Genomic DNA, 20,689 nt, shown 5'->3' on the forward strand with positions numbered 1-20,689 from the left:
CTAGAAGCAGAACAGTCAAGCTTTAGTGTGTGTAGATACCTTAATAAGCAAAGCATAAAAGTTGTTCATGGCAGATCCTGGGGTGGCCCCCTTGGGCCCCTGCTGGGTGTAAAAAGGGGCGTGGGGAACTTCAAGGAAAGAGGGTATTTTGTCTTCTGCTCCAGAATGGGTAATCAGATTTCAACCAATCTTGGTAGGAATCAACCTTACAGTTGAGGATCCAAAGTTGTTCAAATGGTACCCATGGCTCTTAGGTGGGCCAAAACAATAGATTTTCAACATCTTCTTCTCCAGCTCTAGAAGCAGAACAGTTGAGCTTTTGGGCTTTTTTTCTAATCAGACTTCAGAGAGCTTGCATTAAATGTGAATTTACCTTATGCTCAGGTGAGCGTAAAGCCCCCTGGGGCTCTTGTTTCAAATTGCTCCTGTTCAAAGAAGTTCACTTCAGTTATAACCAAACTTGGATAATCGGTTAATTAGAAACCTTCAAGTTATGACACACTTTGAGGTCATATGACACTTTCAAAGGTCACAGGATGGGGTCAAAGGTCATGTGACAAGGTCATTTAAGGTCAAATTATTAGTTATTTTGGTTAACCTTTATTTAAATTGCTATTTGAAGAGGTTTGCTTCACATGTAAGCAAACTTATATCATAGTTGTACTATGGGAACCTTGACACTATGACACACTTTGAGGTCACATGACAGAGTCAAAGGTCACGTAACAATGTAATTTTAAATGTATATTACGAGATTAGGTGGCACACATGGTTTGAGAACCGTCTTGCTATTTGTTCTTACATCACTAAATGTAAACCATGAAACAATATTGTGTTATTTGTTTCTGTTGGAAAGAAATTAACATAAATTTGAATTTGAATAATGTCTCTTCAGGAATAGCCACTTGTGTAAAATAAATGAAAATATTTATATAAATGAACACAAGGTTTCTTCTTTTTTTTTCATAGGATTGTACCCAAACCTCTGGTGGTATTGTCATCACAGAATCTTCTTCTCAACCAAACAAAAGGAAATGGGACAGAAGGCACTGTTGTCTGTACTGTAAAAAAATGGACCCAAAACTGCCGAGACATCTGGAAACACATCATTCCAATGAAGAAAAGGTAAAGGAAGCTCTAATGCATCCAAAATCTTCTAACGAGAGGAGAAAAGCATTTGAAGAAATAAGGAGACTATGAGTACAACACCCAAGTATTAAAAGATGGGCAGGGCAGACTTTTGGTCTACAAACGACCAAAGTCTGATGCCAACGAAGATGCAGTGCAGTATCTTCAGTGCATTACCTGTAAGGGTTATTTCAAGAAGTCTAACCTGTGGAGGCATAAGAAAACCTGCATGAAATCCCAACCTCAATCACAGTCTTTCCACCACGTGTACCGGTGGTACTTAGCAAGTGTACATGAACAAAATTATTTCTTTGTTTTTCATTGTTTTTCAATTAATTTTGTTGGGGAGTCTTCTGAGATCATAAAAAGCATTACATGAATACAATTTAGACCACTAAAATTTAAAATAACCATATATTTATGATTTTTAGTTAAAACACAATTTGAATTGACTTTGTACACAAAATCACGTTTTGAGCAATTTTGGTCCGACATGCACAATACAGAATGTTGCTTAATTTTATGCTACCCGGGTAACGCATAATTTGTCTCAAAAGTTGTGCAAAACTTGAAAGTAAAAAGTCAGTGTCGTCAAAAAAATTTCGCTCGGCAAAAACATTGCGCGAACCCCTCCCCGTCTAGATAGGGTTAGTGCCAGCTACGCGCAAGCTTTTAAATCTTGCTTGAGCAAGGTATTTTTAACTTCATAAAAAAATTTCTGTCTTGACTCCTGACAAAGCAATGTAAGGGCAATGTGCATATTTTGTGTCAAGTTTTACTGCGTGGGTGCATCTAGATCTTTCGTGATCGCAGACTGCATATGATAGGAGAAAGATGGACCAAAAAAAATAGTGGCAATGACCTTAGTTTATGTGTATTCAAATTTGTTGTGAGATTCTACATGTATGAGCCGAAGTGATAAGTGAAACACAAAAAGCTACATCCCGCAAATAATGCTTGATGAATTGACATTTTATAACGTGGTTAAATTCTAATTATAACCAATTCTATAGCAAGATTCTAATGTAAAAGGTGGTTAGTTAGTAGCATGTTGATGGTCTTTACTCAGATCGAAGAGATGGAGAGCTTATCAAGAAGAGGGACGAGCTTCTTGAGTCGGATGAAGAAGCGACAACAAGCAGATCCACTGCCAGCAAGAGGCCATCAAGGCGACCCCTGCGGTTTTTAGAAGACGAACTTGATTCGGACACTTGCTTTCAACCAGACGAGAAAAAAAATTCGGTAAGACTCAAAGTGATGTTTGTGTTGGTTAATCTAAAACCGGACAATAGAGCAGGAGTAGAGCAATCCTTGAAACGTAAAGTACAGCCTGCTGACATGGGGGATGTTTTCTTATACTGCAGGTTTTTTATTCCGAAAATGTAAAGACTAATCTTCTGTGTAATGAATCTTATATTGTTTTTGGATAAAGGATCCTTGGGAATAACGAACTTTATTTTGATGATCTTAAATGAAGTTTAACAAACTGTTACTTTTACTTCATTTTCAGAGAAACAAACCTTATTTGATTTATGCGATTAACAAAACTTTGCAACAATGCCATAAATATTCTGATTAACAAAACCTTTTTTCATTTCGGACCAATGGACATAGAGGTGTAATAGGCACTTTACATGTTTCGTAATAACAAGCCTTCAGAATAAGAAACTGTAACCACTGACATCCATACATGTACTCATGTCATTAAAATGATGGGTGCGTTTAATAATTCTGGAAAGAGCCACTACATGTACATGTATGTCTCCAAATTGATTAGCTGGATCAGCTTCACTAATTATTCTAGAAAACTGGGTACAAAATTTCACTTCAAGGGTTCCATGACAAAGCAGGTGCATATATGCCTCTTTTCGAAATTGACATCAATAAGACTACATTGTATAATTTTACAAATTCTATTGGATCCAAATGCATTTATTGTAAAGGATATCATTTTGAAGGAAAATCAAATCATTTTGATATACATGTGAATCATGTTAAATTGAACAGGCACAATGCTCCTAATCAAATCAGATGTGGATGTAGAGTGAATTATTTCTAAAACTTTTTAAAAACTTCTGAAACGTTTATATATTGTCTCGTTATACAATCACTATTTACTTTTTACTATATTTTACTGTATGAATAATACATTATTTCCATTTATGCAGATTTTGAGAAAAAAATTAGCAGGTGCATATATGCCTCTTTTCAAAATTGACATCAATAAGACTACATTGTATAATTTTACAAATTCTATTGGATCCAAATGCATTTATTGTAAAGGATATCATTTTGAAGGAAAATCAAATCATTTTGATATACATGTGAATCATGTTAAATTGAACAGGCACAATGCTCCTAATCAAATCAGATGTGGATGTAGAGTGAATTATTTCTAAAACTTTTTAAAAACTTCTAAAACGTTTATATATTGTCTCGTTATACAATCACTATTTACTTTTTACTATATTTTACTGTATGAATAATACATTATTTCCATTTATGCAGATTTTGAGAAAAAAATTAGCAGGTGCATATATGCCTCTTTTCAAAATTGACATCAATAAGACTACATTGTATAATTTTACAAATTCTATTGGATCCAAATGCATTTATTGTAAAGGATATCATTTTGAAGGAAAATCAAATCATTTTGATATACATGTGAATCATGTTAAATTGAACAGGCACAATGCTCCTAATCAAATCAGATGTGGATGTAGAGTGAATTATTTCTAAAACTTTTTAAAAACTTCTAAAACGTTTATATATTGTCTCGTTATACAATCACTATTTACTTTTTACTATATTTTACTGTATGAATAATACATTATTTCCATTTATGCAGATTTTGAGAAAAAAATTAATTGAATCATAGTAGGTTACAGCAATGTTAATTTTCATGAAGGGTAATTTAAAGATATTTCATATTATAATGCTAAATTTTAGAAATAGTGGGTTATACATGTCAATTATCAACAGTTCCCTGATTTCACTGACTAGTGTGCGCATATATAACAACTTTTCAAAAAATTAAAGCCTTAATGTTAAAATACATAAAAAATACATAGTTTTTATGATTGTCATGACAATATCTATGCTTCTTATAGTTTTTTTTATTTATTCAACCAGACAATTTCTTTAATTTCTTATATTTTAACAACAGAAGAAGGTGAAATTGGCTCACCAGACCAGAGATAAGATACTCTTAGATCGCCTGGTGAAAAAGAAAGAGCTGGAGCCATTGGTAATGTTATTTCATATATGACGTAAATATTAGAATTATTAAAGGTCAAGTCCACCTCAGAAAAATGTTGATTTGAATCAATAGAGAAAAATCAGACAAGCACAATGCTGAAGATTTCACCAAAATCGGATATAAAATAAGAAAGTTATGACATTTCTAAGTTTTGCTTATTTTTAATAAAATAGTTATATAGTTACATCCAAATGAGAGAGTTGATGATGTCACTTACTATTTATTTTGCTTTTTATTTGAATTATACAATACTTCAATTTTTACGAATTTGACAATTACGACCTCCTTGCCTGAAGCACAAAATGTTAAAATAATGGAATTCCACGTGTTCAGGGAGGAATGAAACTTAATTTCACATGACAATGGCGAGAAAATAAAAATATTTCATATTTCAAACAATAAAAAAAAAGAAATAGTGAGTGAATGACATCGACTCTCTCATTTGGATGTAGCTGGCTTGTTCATATCACTGTTTTTGTGAAATGAAGCGAAACTTTGAAATATCATAACTTTCTTATTTTACATCCGATTTTGATGAAATTTTCAGTGTCATGCTTGTTGAATTTTTCTCTTATTCAAATCAAGTTTTTGTTGGGGTGGGCTTGACCTTTAATGGTAAAAACTTGGGTGGGGATTATTTTCTCCCACCTGCAGGTATCTAGGCATTTGATAACACGATCATGAAAAAAAATGGTATGCACTTCCCCCGTGACCAAGGAGCTCTTGCTGTGAAGTAATCAACAAACCTACACCATAGAGTTTTCAACATCTCCTTGACTACCCACAAAAAGTGGGTTTTTTTTTTATTTGTCGGTTTGTAGATGAATATCCATTTCGCAGGTGTAGCAATGTTTCATGAGCCATTTCCAGTCAGAATAGTTGCTCTCAGTCACTTCCATGTAATTCAACACAATTTGTGCTGAAATACTTTTTGGAAATCTAACTTTATCTTGTATTTTAATCTGATATTTCATAGCACGATATAGTCTGAACGTTCATTATATATCTTATGAGTTGCAATTCCGTGAGAGTAGGGAAGGCTGGATAGGTGTTTCATAAAAATGTTCGTAAAGTTACGCAAGGCTTTACAATTTGCGCACATCTGGTGACTTTTCCTTGTGCCACACGATAGTGATTTTGTAGCTGACTGAGCACCTACATGTAAGATCATTTTCTAGTTATACGTAACTTTGCGAATAGCTTCATTGAACACCCATTGGGTGGGGGAAACAAAAACTAAGGTGTTCATTGGTGCTTGTCCATGAAATGCAGACTTTTACATGTAATTAGCAACTTACAAACCTCCGAGTTGGTTTAGTATTTTGTGGTCAATAGTGATAAACTCATAATCGACAATGCTCCTTACCCATATCGTGTCTAACAACAATATGTTAACATCATTAAACCACCCTCGAATGCTCTATTTTTCAGTAACTCCCAACTTTTAAATTGAAGTAATATCCAACACAACTGTCATTGCTTCTCATGTTAGAATTCAATACAAGAAATGCTTAATGTTTAAAAACTATGAATTTGCCTCTGAAAATCACACCTGTTGAGTTTTGCTGTAGACTCATTTACATGTATATTAGGATTTAATATAAACTTTAGGTTACATTTCATTGGTGTGTCTATGCAGCTTAATTAAAGAGATCTGCTGGGGGTGTTTCATGAAAGTTGTCAGCACTAAATTGTCAGTGCTGACTATTTCAGTGAAGTCCTACGTTTTCATTGACTGAGAGGCACTGGCCTCTGACTGTTGCTATGGCAACTGTTGGAGAAAGACAACTTGTCAGTGCTGACAATTTTCATAAAACGGTACCTAGATATTTCTTTCATAGGCCAGTTTATCAATTTGTCTAAAATTATGATATTAGTATAAGTTTGAATAAAAAATTGTGGTTACCTTGATCATATTAATTATTGCAGAATGAGAAGACTGAAATCGCAAAATTGACGGAGCAAAATGCAGCACTTCAGTGCCAGCTAGAAAAAGTCACGAAGGAAAGAGACAGCTTAATTGCTGCAATGGCTTGTTTGAATGGTAAGTTTAAATGAATTTTCTTTTTGGACATATATATTAAAAACTACTTGTAAAATGGAGAGATGATTTGTATGTGTCGTAGTGAGTCATGTCACAATCTGTAATGTACAAAATTGTATTGTATTTGTTTGGCTTAATATAAGAATTTTCTTTTTCTCTAGTTACAGATTGAAATTTAAACTTTCAGAAAGGTGTAGACATCTTTTTGGATTCAGGAGGAATTACGAAGATTCAATTTCTTTTTTTTTATTATTGTGAAGTATCATAAGTTTTTAATCTAACATACATGATACAGCAAAGACATGTTTTGTAACAAAAATATTTTGATGCTCTGAATATGATATTTTGATGAGATTGTGAAAATGTGGGTACCTTATCAAAATATCTGTGTTCTATTCATCCAGAGCTCCCTGAGTTGTTGAAAAAAATGACGGCTGTTCGCACTCCACAGTCGTCTCCACGTACCAGTCAATCAACACCCTCACCTAGATTGCCCAGTAATAAAAGTTCCCCGAAAGGAGTAAGTAATGTTAAAAATGTATCTCGTGATTTATATTACACTGTGCCCCCCCATTTCATCTTGCTTTAATGATCAAGGACAACTGTGACAGTCATCGTTTCTGTTGGTCCTCTTTTATATGACTTCCGCTCATTTCTTTGTTTCTGCATCAACTTTATTCAAGCTGGTCACAAACACTAGATCCATGGGTAATACAACTTGTATTTAAAGTGATTGGTTAACAATGGTTTGACTTTTAAAAAATCTGAGCTAGAAGGTCACACTTATCACCTGTGTCTGTGATATGTTACAAAAATGAAGCCCAGAAAAAAAATTGCGCTCAAAAATAATTATTTAGTGCTTCAAAAATTGAAATATAAAGTGACCGGAAACACCATCTCAATTTCATCCCATACATATTTGTGTACTATTTAGGTGTCTATAAGATGCCTATTTACAAAATTGGGGTTTGCCTTGTAGTTTTCGCTTTTCATTCTCAATAATGGTTGTTTTCAGGGTTTATTAGTTGTAATACATGCACTTGTACACATGTTTCATCTTGGTTTGAGAATTTTTTTAATCGGCTGTTCACAAAGTTAAACAATACCTTTAACCCTAAATAAACTGGGCTATTCGATGCCTAAGAAGACTTGGGAGGGGGCTGATTCAGCCCCCCTTATGATCTCGGCCTAGATTGCGCGATCATGATGAAACTTGGCACGGGCATTACCCATGGCATAATCTACAAAACTACAAGATCAAATTCTGCGAAAGATCTCATTGGTAATTAATTATGCTAATTTATGCATAACATCAAAATTTTGCTATATTGAACTAAATAATGCCCCAAAAATGCTAATTTTTGGAACACAGACACTTTATATGAATCTGATCAAATGTACTGAAAAAAAATCAAAATCGCATCTATTTTTTATGTATTCTATTGTTTTCTTTATTTCTTATGTATTTCTTTGTTTTCCAACTTTCTGTTTTTTATTGTTTTTTCAATGGAAATGGTCGGGGACTTTATTTGGACCATAAATTACATGGAATTAATTGATTTCAATCAGTCAAACGAAAAATGATACATTTATGAATTTTGGCTAAAAACTCTATTTGCATTGTTTTTGTACAGTTTTGGGTCTGCATGCACTTACGAAATGATGCGTAATTTCATAACCGCTTACCCGGGGGTCGCAAATTTGGTCTCAAAAGTTGCGCGAGACTTGAATGTAAAAAGTCAGAGAGCGATCTGGTCAAAAAAATTTGCGCAGCGAAAATATCGTGGGATTTGTTGAGGGGGGGCGGGGCCCCCCCCAGCCTAGATAGGGTTAAGTCTGGAATGATTTCCATCGAAAAAAAACAGCTAAAATCTAGAAAAAAAATACATAAGAAATAAAAAAAAAATAAATAAGAAATCGGTCTTGTTACCAGAATATTTTTCTTTCACAATTATTTTGAATGCTATGAAGAATATTTTCACCAAAAAATAGCATTCTAGGAGCTTTATTTAGTGAATCAGAGCAAAAAGTATAAATTCATGAATAAATTAGCATAAATAATTCATATAAAATTAAAAAAATATGAATTCAGTGAAATTTACAAATGCAACTGCGTAGATTATGTCATTCTCTACCATCTTGCCAATTTTCGTTGTGATTGTTGAGATCTTGGGGGGGGGGCCAAAATACCCCCGGAACGACAATAAAAATACGCTGGGAGATTTATGGTACTGTATGCAGCTTTATGTACTTATATTAAATCTTTCCTCTTTTGCCTTTATAATGTATGTGTGCAGGACCTGTCGCCGAAATATGCCTCGAGAAGCACTAAAGCATCACAATTCATCAGTGATCTGATGGTGAAGGCCTTTTCCCGTGAGGAAATGGCCTCGCACTCCTTAACAGGAACATCTTCCAATGCAAACGGTGGCCAACTCGCTAAGCCAGGCCCCATGTCACAGTGGAAATTGACAGTGGAAGTTGCCAAAAATTGACAGTGGAAGTTGCCCAAAATTGACCAAAGTTGCACAAAATTGTACAAAATTGCATAAACTTTTCACAAAGTTGCTCAAAATTGCGCAAAGTTGTACAAAGTTGCATAAACTTTTCACAAAGTTGCACAAAATTGCGCAAAATTGTACAAAGTTGCACAAACTTATCTCAAAGTTGCACTAAATTGCGCAAAATTGTACAAAGCGGACAGCTTTACGAAAACACACCTTCAAACCGAGGACACACACGAAACCGAGGACTGTCCTCGCTTGGAGCTACAGTTTGTTAGCTTAAGTTTAAGCTTCTAGCTACGCTGTTGAAATTTCGAGCTTTTCTGAGCAGAGGCCACGTTTGGATGGTCTTGAACTTATTCGTGGGTATTATTTTGCACTCCATGCCGTCTTTTTTTGTGTACTTTACTGTAATGTCGCCATCTATTGGCGGGGATATGCACTACGCTCGTATACCTACTGTATTATGTCGTATACTATCTTTGACTCAATTCAATCAAACGTGAATCTACAGTACATGCGCGCCGCTAGCTAGAGCTGAGTTATCGCAGGAAACAATTCTAGAGCTGGGCTTTGAATGCATTATCAGAGACCTGAAATGAGCTGCATTGACTTTATTTCGGTAAGTTTTGTTTGACATTATTTAATCATCAAAGGCTGTAAATGGGCTAGATCTACATCTCAGCCTTAGGGGCCCAGACCGGTATAGAGTCTTGGCTTTATAATTTTAGTTAGACCCTATGTAACCCAGGGAGCTCCTGCCCGCGATCGCGGAGCCCAGCCCATCGCTCATTCACACTCCGACCGTAACAGGGGTATTTATGGTTATCAATACGAGTCAAGTAAAAGGTGGAAACATAAATTAAGCACTTACATGTATTATATGGATGATGGTCTTACTAAGGACAGCATCCAGACATCGGGTCAAAGGCTCGAACCTAAAAAAACCCGATAAGTTCTGTCGCGGTACCACTCCATCTTTCAAAATTCTATAGGGCCTACAAAATGGCAGATTACCGATTGAGAGACAAGGGTGCGTGCGCAAAGAAAACAGATTCGATCGAAATTTGATGAGAGGAGAGTGAGGAGAGTGAGGATCTGGCTGACAAAATGGTAAAGCTCGCTGCTGAAATTGGCGTCGCTTTATCTCGCCAAGATATCTCGTCCATTCATAGAGTGGGGAAACCTAAACATAGAAAACCACGGGCAGTCATCTGTCGCTTCACCAACCGGATGCGAAAGGACGAGCTGATAAAGAATCGTAGAAGATTGAAAGACGTCCCTGCTTGCAAAGATTCGGTCTACATCAACGAGGACCTCACTACCCTCCGCTACAAACTGCTTTCATACGCCAAATCACTACCCAACGTCGAGAGGATCAACAGCAGAAACGGGAAATTGTTCTGCAACCTGAGGGACAAGCGACTAGTTGTCATTGAGACAGCAGATGACCTCTTCAAGCTTGGTGTCGACAGTGTTGATTACGTAAAGCTTGGCCTGGAGATGCCTAGTAACAAATAGGGTCTTGCAGAGAGGCGGGATCATCCTGTCCAACGATCTTGTATATATGAACCTACTGAGCCAACCGAACCTGCCTGTACTGTCTCTACTGTTGCTAATATCAATATCCGAACCCTAAATAACGCAAATGATCACATTACCGATAATGTCTCTCTCGACCACCCCTATTTCACATCAGCCAAAGTAAACGTTTCCCTACTTAACGTTGGAGGACTCGTTAACAAACTGAATATCCCAGATTTTGTTAATGAAATTACTAATAATGATATATTTGCAATTGTTGAAACTAAATTGGATAAATTTGACCTACTTAATATTTGTGTTCCTAACTATAGGTTTATTGCTCAAAATCGTTCAAAATTCAAACACAAGTCAGGTGGTGTCGGAGTTTTTGTTAGAAATAGTATCTATAATCATATAACTGTTTTGAATTCTGATAATGACCACTGTTTATGGCTTCTGTTTGATAAAGTCCTTATTGGTAACCAATTTCTATTAGGAGTGATTTATATCCCACCGGAATCATCACATTTTTCTAGTATTGATTTATTTGATTCACTTGAGGAAGATATTCTGAGGCTGGCTAACCCAGTAAACAAAGACAAAATTCCAGTTTGTTTATGTGGCGATTTCAACGCATGGTGTGGTGAACTGTCTGACTATGTTGATGTAAGTGACAAATCTGAAACTAATTTTAATGTTGATTATTTGCAATCCCTCCCCATCCTGGAAAATTTAAATAGCATTGTTAATCTAGACGCCCTGGGCATTGAAACTAACAGAAAGTGTATGCAGAAGAAAACAAACGGGTATGGTCATAGACTCATTGAATTATGTAAAAACAATAATCTTTTTATTGCTAACGGTAGATTAAGAGGTGACTGTGATGGTAAATTTACCTGTAAAAACTCAAGTATTGTTGACTATTTTATTTTGTCCCCTGAGATAATATGCAAACTAGCCACCTTTGAAATACTGGATTTTGAACCGCTATTTTCTGATGCACACAACCTGGTTCATGCAGTGTTTAAACTTAAATGTAATGAGCATGATGTTATTAATTCTGATAATGCTGATGGTGAAGGTGTTTCTGATATTGGCATCACGTCAAATAAAATTACCCGACCTAAATTGAAACCCGAACATAGAATTAAAATAATTGAAAATCTCAATGCTGAAGCTACCCTTCTCATAGAACAACATCTTAATTCCTTTCTTGAAAATTTATCAGTAGTGGATGATAATGCTATTAATGAAGTTACTAATTCTATCAATAATCTCCTACTGAATTCAGCTAAAATTTCCAACTGCTATTCACATAATGCCAGAATTGAGCATTTTAAGCAACCCTGGTTTAATCATTCTTGCAATAAATTGAGGAAAAAATATCGCAATGCCAGAAATACCTTCATCAGATCAAAGTCTGAATATAATAAACTCAAAATGAATCGCTTATGTAAAAAATATAAAAAACAACTTAAGACTTGCTGTAATTCTTATTATGATGAGCTCAATAATAAACTGCGTAATCTAAAATGTAGTAAGCCCAATGAATACTGGAATATTCTTAAAGACAAGGCATATAACCTTAAACCATCATTAGAAGCCAGCTTTATAGACCTTGTTAATTCTTTTAAGGAACTTAATCAATCTTCAGGTAACACTAACCCTCCAGAGTTTTGTGGTCTTGAAAATCCTATCAATAATGATTTTACTCTCAATGAAGTAAGGAACGCAATTAAAAAGTTAAAAAGGAATAAAGCTTGTGGTATTGATGGTATAGTGAATGAATTTATTATAGATACATGTACTTCTGATGTTATTTCCCCAATACTCACTAAATTATTTAATATTGTGTTAAATACTGGTGTAGTACCTGACATATGGGGCATCGGGGTCATAACCCCAGTTTATAAAAACAATGGACCTGCAGATGACCCTGGTAACTACAGGGGTATTTCAATCCTTAGCTGTATTGGTAAATTGTTTACTTCCCTCTTAAATGACAGGTTAACCACATTTATTGATGATTATGGCATTTTAAAGGAAAATCAAGCTGGATTCAGACACAAGTATTCAACCATTGATCATTTATTTTCATTAAAATGTATTATTGATGTGTATACAAGATACATGAATAAAAAACTGTTTTGTGCCTTTGTTGATTTTAAGAAGGCTTTTGATTCGATAAGTAGAAACAAACTTTGGCACAAACTAATCAGCAATGGCATCAATGGTAAAATCTTGATCACTATTTCAAACCTGTATAAAAAAGCAAAATCGTGTGTCAAACATCCAAGTGGTTTTATTTCTGATATTTTCCCGAGTCAGGTTGGAGTAAGACAGGGAGATAACCTCTCTCCACTCCTCTTTGCTCTTTATTTGAATGATATGGAAACAGAACTGTTCAGTAAATATAATGGCCTCACTGCTCTTTCAGACTTAATTGAAAATGAAGTTGATTTTGATGATATTGTAATTTATTTAAAATTAAATACGTTGTTATATGCTGATGATACTATTATTATGGCTGAAAGTAAAGATGATCTCCAGACTGCTCTAAATGCATTTGAAACCTATTGTACTGACTGGGATCTCACAGTAAATGTTAAGAAAACAAAAGTCATGGTCTTTTCAAAGGGTAGAATTAGGAAAATACCAGAATTCACTTTCCGAAATGAAAAAATTGAGGTTGTTTTTTGAATACAAGTATTTGGGTATTATATTTAATTATAATGGAAATTTTAGTAAAGCAAAAAAATATCTCTATGACCAGGCAACTAGGGCTATGTATGCTCTCATAAGTAAATCTAGAAACTTAAACCTCTCTATTGATATTCAGTTAAATTTATTTGATTCTCTGGTTGTACCAATTCTTTTGTATGGTTGTGAAATTTTGGGTCATGAAAATAATTCTCTGATTGAAAAACTCCACTTAAGATATTGTAAATCTATTCTACGAGTTAAAAAATCTACCCCTAACTGTGTGGTATATGGAGAGCTTGGTAGGTTCCCATTAGACATTTATATTAAAAGTAGAGTAGTTTCTTGTTGGTATAGACTAGTTACTAGCGATTTATGTAGGACATCTAGTATTATAAGCTTTTGTATTCTCTTAGTGCTGATAACAAATTTCATTCTAACTGGCTTTTGTTTGTGAAGCATGTTCTTGATTGTAATGGATATTCCTTTGCTTGGCTGAACCAAAGAATTGACTTTATATTAGTGTTGTTATCTAGAAAAAAAATCCCGGTCCGAAACCGTCCCGGCAACTTCAAAATTTCCTTATCGGGATCCCGGCTCGTCCCGAATCCCGAAACATATCTCCACGCACAAATGCAATCCAAAAGTGTATACCTACATTTCCAGCCTTAAACACTGCGCACTGGCGGTGCACCAGACAGTCAAAGCATAGAACTATTAACTGTTAGCTCCATGGTCAAAGTGTGCATGCCACCACCGCAAATTGTAAACATTCACTCAAAACGTGGGGAAAATAATGATGAGACAGTCAAAGCATGCCACCACCGCAAACTGTAAACATTAATGACCACTGACATGACCCGAATTATGTTTGAGTCGACCCAGCTGCTGATCTGACAGTCCAATAACACACGTGTCGGTGCCACTGATCTGTGGTCGGTGCGCACGTGGTTGACAGTTATAAGCAAATTGCGTAATGTCTTGTCAGTGCGCCTGTGGCCCTAGCTAGCCCGGAATATGGATTAACTTTCAGTTTCACTCTCTCTCCCTCTCTCGTAACTCTGAACAGTATGATATCACCAAGGAGATATCTCCTTGATATCACTACTACTGAGAAAAGTGAATACTATCTTATCAGAGAAGCTTATTTGGAAATTTACACAAGATTAGTCCCGGCGGCCGGCACTTCGCATCAAAACAACAAACTCATTTTTCTTTAATCATGAATTACTTTCGATCGAGAAAACATTATTTGAATAGATACTCAGACTATTCACAGTAAAAAAAAATATTTTGAACAACTATTTAAATATTAAGAAACATTGTTTAAGCCAGTCAATATACAACTATTTTTAAACTATTAAACCAATAAAAAAAATTTAAAACTTTAAACAGTTTGTTTTTAAATATTTTTTGCAATTTCCAACGATATCATTTAAAACTGTTAATATCATTGATAATTTGTTTGATGCATTTAACAACATATTTTTACAACATATAGGGTATGATATGACTTTCAAAACAATGTTGTTTCAAAGTTTAAACAACGCCACTTTAAACATCGCCAATTCTAACAGCGTTTTGGTACAATTTTATAATTTAAGTCGAAATATATCTAGGAGAAATGATTTGACCATAGAGCTATTAACAGCTCCATGATTTGACCGACTGGTTTGCAATTGTAAACATCAAGTCAACAGATGACAGATGGTCCCCAGTCGTGAACGACCAAGCACTTCCCGTAACCTCCCCCCCTTCTCTCTCTCTCTCTCTCCCGGCTCTAACCAGCTGAAACATGATGCGCATTCGTCTAGTTGTTATTTGCAAACCCTTTCGCAAAAAAATACCCCAACAAATACAATCATCACAAAATTAATGGCGACTTTTTTTAAATGACTAAATTTGCAAATACTCATAGATCATCATCGTCAATTGTTAGTAAATTATTTCATGATAAATTCACTAGTCCATACATATCGTAGCAGATTCAACTCGAAAGTATGGGGTAAATGAATGACTCAGTAAAACGAACTGAGGCGAAAGAGGTCTGCACATGAGACTATACAGTAGACGATTGTTGTCTGCGTAGATCTCTCGGAGCCGTGTGCAAAGCTAGATTGCGTGCATGCTCATGCGATCGACGAGTACAGATAGCTATGTAATTGCGTAATATTTCGAGGTGCATGTGCACACAGCCAGTTGAAACTAAATTGTTCTCTCGTATTTCGTAAGTACAATTACTAATTAGGGAAATATTACAACATGAATTTGGCCATTATTGATTTTATTTTCCTGCCGGGATACGGTCTAAGTTGATTGATCCCGGAACCGTCTCGGAGCCTCAGACCGCCGGGAATTCATCCCGATCCCGGACCGACTGACAACACTACTTTATATCTAGTTTTAAGAAACGCTTACTTCAAAGACTAAAAGATCAATTTTGTCAAGGATGGTCTTCAGATATTAATAGCTCCAGTTCATGCTCGAACTATCGTATCTTCAAAACTACCCATAAACTAGAGAACTACTTGATAACTCTTCCCCCCTCTCTCAACTGTTTGGTTTCATTTTCGTGTACAAGAATCCAAATCTGACAAGAATCCAAATCTGAAGATAATTATCAATTCCTGATAGAATATTTAATTGAGAGAGTACAGCTGTTAATTTCTATCATACATTCCTTTTGCGGTGACATACAGGAAATTGACCTGGGCTGAAGGAATGTACTCAATACATCCAAAAGGGACATGATTAAAAAATGACCCAGTTCTATTTAGCGTGGTATAATACACTGTTTGGTTTCCTTTTTGTGTACTTGGGTAAATTGAGAGCTGGTCCTCTGCAAAAAAAGCCATTAAACGTCTTGTTATCATAAATATTGTCTTCTATCTTAAGATTTGGGATGCTGTTTGAGTGGAGCTATGAACGGTGATCTTAAAATGGCATCTTGAATGAGTGCGAAGACTGGTGCAAGACATAGTTATCAAAGGTATAATCATCCTTTTCAAAATGCTTGATGATTATCAGATATATGTAACCCCCCGGGATGAAGGCGCTGAAGGAATGTACTCAATACATCCAAAAGGGGCATGATTAAAAAATGACCCAGTTCTATTTAGCGTGGTATATACATTTTTTTATTTCCTTTTCGTGTACATGCGTAAATTTAGAGCTGGTTCTCGGCAAAAAAGCCATAAAATGTCTTTACGCCACCCATGTCTTTACGTTCTAGTGGCTTTTAAGAGCGCAGGCAAACAAAACGGATTTCATGGGATACGATAAGAGAACAAACCTTTATCATATACATTGAATACTCTCATTCGTGACAATTGATTAGTTGCTTAGCTTTGCTGCATTTTTTTTCCTTTTTAAGTTGAGGTTTCAGGAATGTCTAAAAGTTTATTTTTTTTCCCCAATTTGCGTGGGAAAAGAGCAATTCGGATATTTCTATCACGTTGCCAACTTTAGGATTTTAGTGATTTTTTTCCTTTTCCGTGAACGAAGGGTACTAATGCAACAATAAAAATGGGCATTTGTGTGGTATTTACTCTTTCTTCTCATATAAGGCTGTCAGTGGGCCAAATCACAAGATGTGGTCACTTTGTACCGAATGAGTTAACTGCTACCATGCCCGCACTAGCTTATTTCGTTTGGCAAGAATCAATGTTCTATTTGCTCATGTGTATTTGGAGGCCCAGTCTTATACTCTTATAGATTTCTCCTATGGACATTATGGTTTTATTCATTTTCAAAATTTCTGAAGCACAAGAAGCACAGTGGTGGGGACGGGTCAGGGGGAGGAGACCCAAAAATAAGTTAGGTGTGTTCATATCTACCACTGATAACAGTAATTATATTGTAAGCATCCCGAGTATTATACAGGGGCGGATCCAGCGTTGTCCAATAGGGTTGGCCGGATTTTTATCATTATTTTTATAACATTGGAAAATAAAACCAACAACAACAACAAACATAATTGAAATTATGTCTCGTTCCAAGTCTTGCAGCTGGTTCCAGTGTGCAAGCGAAATGTTGACCTTCTTCGCATGGCCTCTCGTCATGAACATGTCATTAATGCATGGTCTTCAGATGGACGTATTATTGTAGAACTTCCAGCAACTGGTGGAAAGCGATGTACAAAGCTTATACGAAGCGAAGATGACTTGAAGAAACTGAACTCAAGTTCCTGAACTGAATATAGTATTCCTGACTTGTATAGAAAGAAAAAAAACCCAATAATATTAAATAGTTATTTTCCTCCATAAAGAAGCGAAATGTTGACCTTCTTCGTATGGCCTCTCGTCATGAATATGTTATTAATGCATGGTCTTCAGATGGACGTATTATTGTAGAACTTCCAGCAACTGGTGGAAAGCGATGTACAAAGCTTATACGAAGCGAAGATGACTTGAAGAAACTGAACTCAAGTTCCTGAACTGAATACATGTATAGTATTCCTGACTTGTAAAGAAAGAGAGAGAAAAAAAAAAAAAGATAATAATACTTAAACAGTTATTTTCCTCAATAAGGAACGAATGATAGTCAATGATGATATGAATTTCCTTGACTTTCTCAACACATGTTGAAGGTGTACCACTTTACATCTATATTTTAGTAGATATTTTTAATTTAAAATAACACTCGTTTAAAAAAACTGTGTGCGTAATTTTATGTGCAAATTTGTATTATGTCTCTATGTAAGTGTCGTCTTTGTATTAGGCAACGTAATATAAATCAAAACAATTCACCATGTAATGAATGTGTATTATGTCAAGATAATTATAATGATGATGATATTGATGAGATTTCTTCCTTATTAGAAACAAATGATGAATATTTTTCTGTTCATGAATACAAAGAAAATGTGTTAGATAAAGTTGCGATTTCAAATTTAAAACTATACCACTATAATTGTAGGAGCTTGAGATGTAATTTTGAATCATTTTTGAATGATTTTAATGTTATAGAAGATCCTACTACTGTAGTTGGAGTCTCAGAAACATGGCTCAAAGAAAATGACTTGCAATTTATTGGAATCTCACATTTTGAATTTATAGGAAATTGCAGACAAAACAAGAGAGGAGGAGGTGTTGGTCTTTACATATCCAAAAGATTAAGATATAAAAGAAGGTTTGATTTAGATATTTTTTGTGACAGTGTAGAAAGCATATTTATTGAAATTGTTACTAAAGTTACCAATGTAATAGTTACTGTATTGTATAGACCGCCAGGTCAGAAGGTACAGGATTTTCTAGATGCAATACAACCAAGTCTGAATATTATTGAAGGAGAAAAGAAAGAGTGTATAGTAATGGGAGATTTCAATGTCGATGTATGTAGTAAGGAAACAAGTGTCCAGGATTTTCTAAACATGTTTCTTTCATACTCATACATTCCACAAATCTCTAAACCAACACGTGTGACTACAACTTCAGCTACAGCTGTTGATAATATTCTTTATAATCATGTTGAAAATATTATTAGAGCTGGAATTTTAACAACAGATGTTAGCGATCATTTGACACCTTTTATGATTGTTGGTCTAAATGATCAGGTTGATACAGTGTCACATGAATATGTGAAAGTTGATTATAGTGACAAAAACATTGATAGATTCTGTTTACAATTGAACCTTACTGATTGGACATGTCTTTATGATATACATGACGTTAACAAATGCTATGACACCTTTTTGGATATTTTTAAACAATTGTATGATGAATATTTCAAGACTGTCATAGTAAAAAAGAAGGATGATAATAAAGCTAAACCATGGATGACTAAACAATTAAAACAAAAAATAAAAGAAAAAAATATTTTATATAAGAAATTCATTAAAAAACCTACATTATATCGACATGATACTTATAAAAGAAATCGTAATTTTATAAATAGTATGATTCGAACAGCAAAACGAGAATATTATCAGAAAAAGTTTGAATGCGCTAAACACAATATAAGATCTTTGTGGAATATGATTAATGAAGTAATGAACAAAAAAAGGCCTACAAATGATGATATGAGAATTGAACACAATGGTCAAATTTTTACAGAAAAACAAGATATTGTTAAGATTTTTAATGATTATTTTGTTGGTATTGGAAAAAAAATTCAAGACAGCATAGAAGCTGGACGTTCAGATCCTAAACTAGACATAAGTCACTGGTTAAAGGGAAATTACCCTTCGTCTATGTTCTTTTGTCCAGTTAAAACTTGTGATGTTATTAAAATTATTAAAGGACTAGATGTTAATAAAAGTCAAGGTTATGATGGTATCCATCCAAAAGTAGTAAAGCATTCTGCCTTTGCAATAGCCCAACCACTGTGTTATATCATTAATCTCTCAATTGAACATGGTGCTTTCCCAGATTCTTTGAAACTTGCCAAAGTTTTACCTGTCTTTAAAAAGGGAGATAAAACTCATTTGAATAATTACAGACCCATTTCTGTTTTAACTGTTTTTAGCAAGATCTTTGAAAAAATACTTTGTGATCAAATGATGACATATCTTGAAAAGAATAATATACTATATGAGAGACAGTATGGGTTTAGAAAGAGACACAGTACTCATCATGCCCTTTTAGATCTTACAGAAAAGATTGCCAACGCTTTTGAAAATAAAAAATTTTTGATTGGACTTTTTTTAGACCTTTCGAAAGCCTTTGACTGTATGGATCACCGTATTTTAATGAAGAAATTATATTTTTATGGCTTCCGGGGTATTGCAAATGACTTAATAAGTAATTATCTATCTAACAGGAAACAGTTTGTTAGCATTGGAAATTTTACTTCTTCTGGCAATGCCATTTCTACAGGCATTCCCCAAGGTTCAAATCTCGGCCCTCTTCTTTTTCTGTTATATGTGAATGATTTACCGAATTCTAGTGATATATTATCTTTTATTTTATTCGCAGATGACACAAGCCTTTTTGTTTCTGATGATAATCTAGTAAGAGCATCAAATTGCATCAATATTGAGTTACGAAAAGTTCATTCTTGGTTTTTTGCAAACAAATTGTTACTTAATTTCGATAAAACAAATTTAATAATTTTCAAAACAAAAAATAAATGCCTGGATTTAAGTCAAATTAAAATATATATTGATGATAATGAAATACAAATGACAGAATCTGTAAAATTTCTTGGTGTGAAATTGGACAATAAATTAATTTGGAAAGATCATGTAGATGAAATTTCTCGTAAGATATCCTGTGTCATAGGAATATTGAGTAGAATTAGATATATTTTACCAATGTCAGTTCTCCTGAAATTATATAATGCTATGATCTTGCCACAGTTGAGTTATTGTAACATCATATGGGGAAATTGTCCAAAATACTTATTACAGAGGTTATATTTGTTGCAGAAACGTGCTATTAGAATAATAACAAAGTCATCATACCTTGCCCATACAAACATAATTTTTAAAAATCTCAATATATTAACAATATTTGACCTGAATGTGTACTGCGTTGCCATATTTATGTATCAGTATTTTAAAAATGTTTTGCCTGAATGTTTTAATGATTT

At 34.5% G+C, this 20,689-nt stretch overlaps 1 long non-coding RNA gene across 1 annotated transcript; it reads left to right on the forward strand.

Moving 5' to 3' along the window:
* The first annotated feature begins 1,543 nt into the window (after positions 1-1,543).
* LOC121422915 lies at positions 1,544-6,925 on the forward strand. The gene is made up of 4 exons (XR_005971204.1): positions 1,544-2,370; positions 4,295-4,375; positions 6,317-6,431; positions 6,836-6,925. It is a non-coding gene; the product is annotated as an uncharacterized LOC121422915 (long non-coding RNA).
* The last annotated feature ends 13,764 nt before the right edge of the window (positions 6,926-20,689 follow it).

Source organism: Lytechinus variegatus, chromosome 10 (genome assembly GCF_018143015.1).
Source record: "Lytechinus variegatus isolate NC3 chromosome 10, Lvar_3.0, whole genome shotgun sequence".
In the NCBI taxonomy this organism is placed as follows: Eukaryota; Metazoa; Echinodermata; class Echinoidea; order Temnopleuroida; family Toxopneustidae; genus Lytechinus; species Lytechinus variegatus.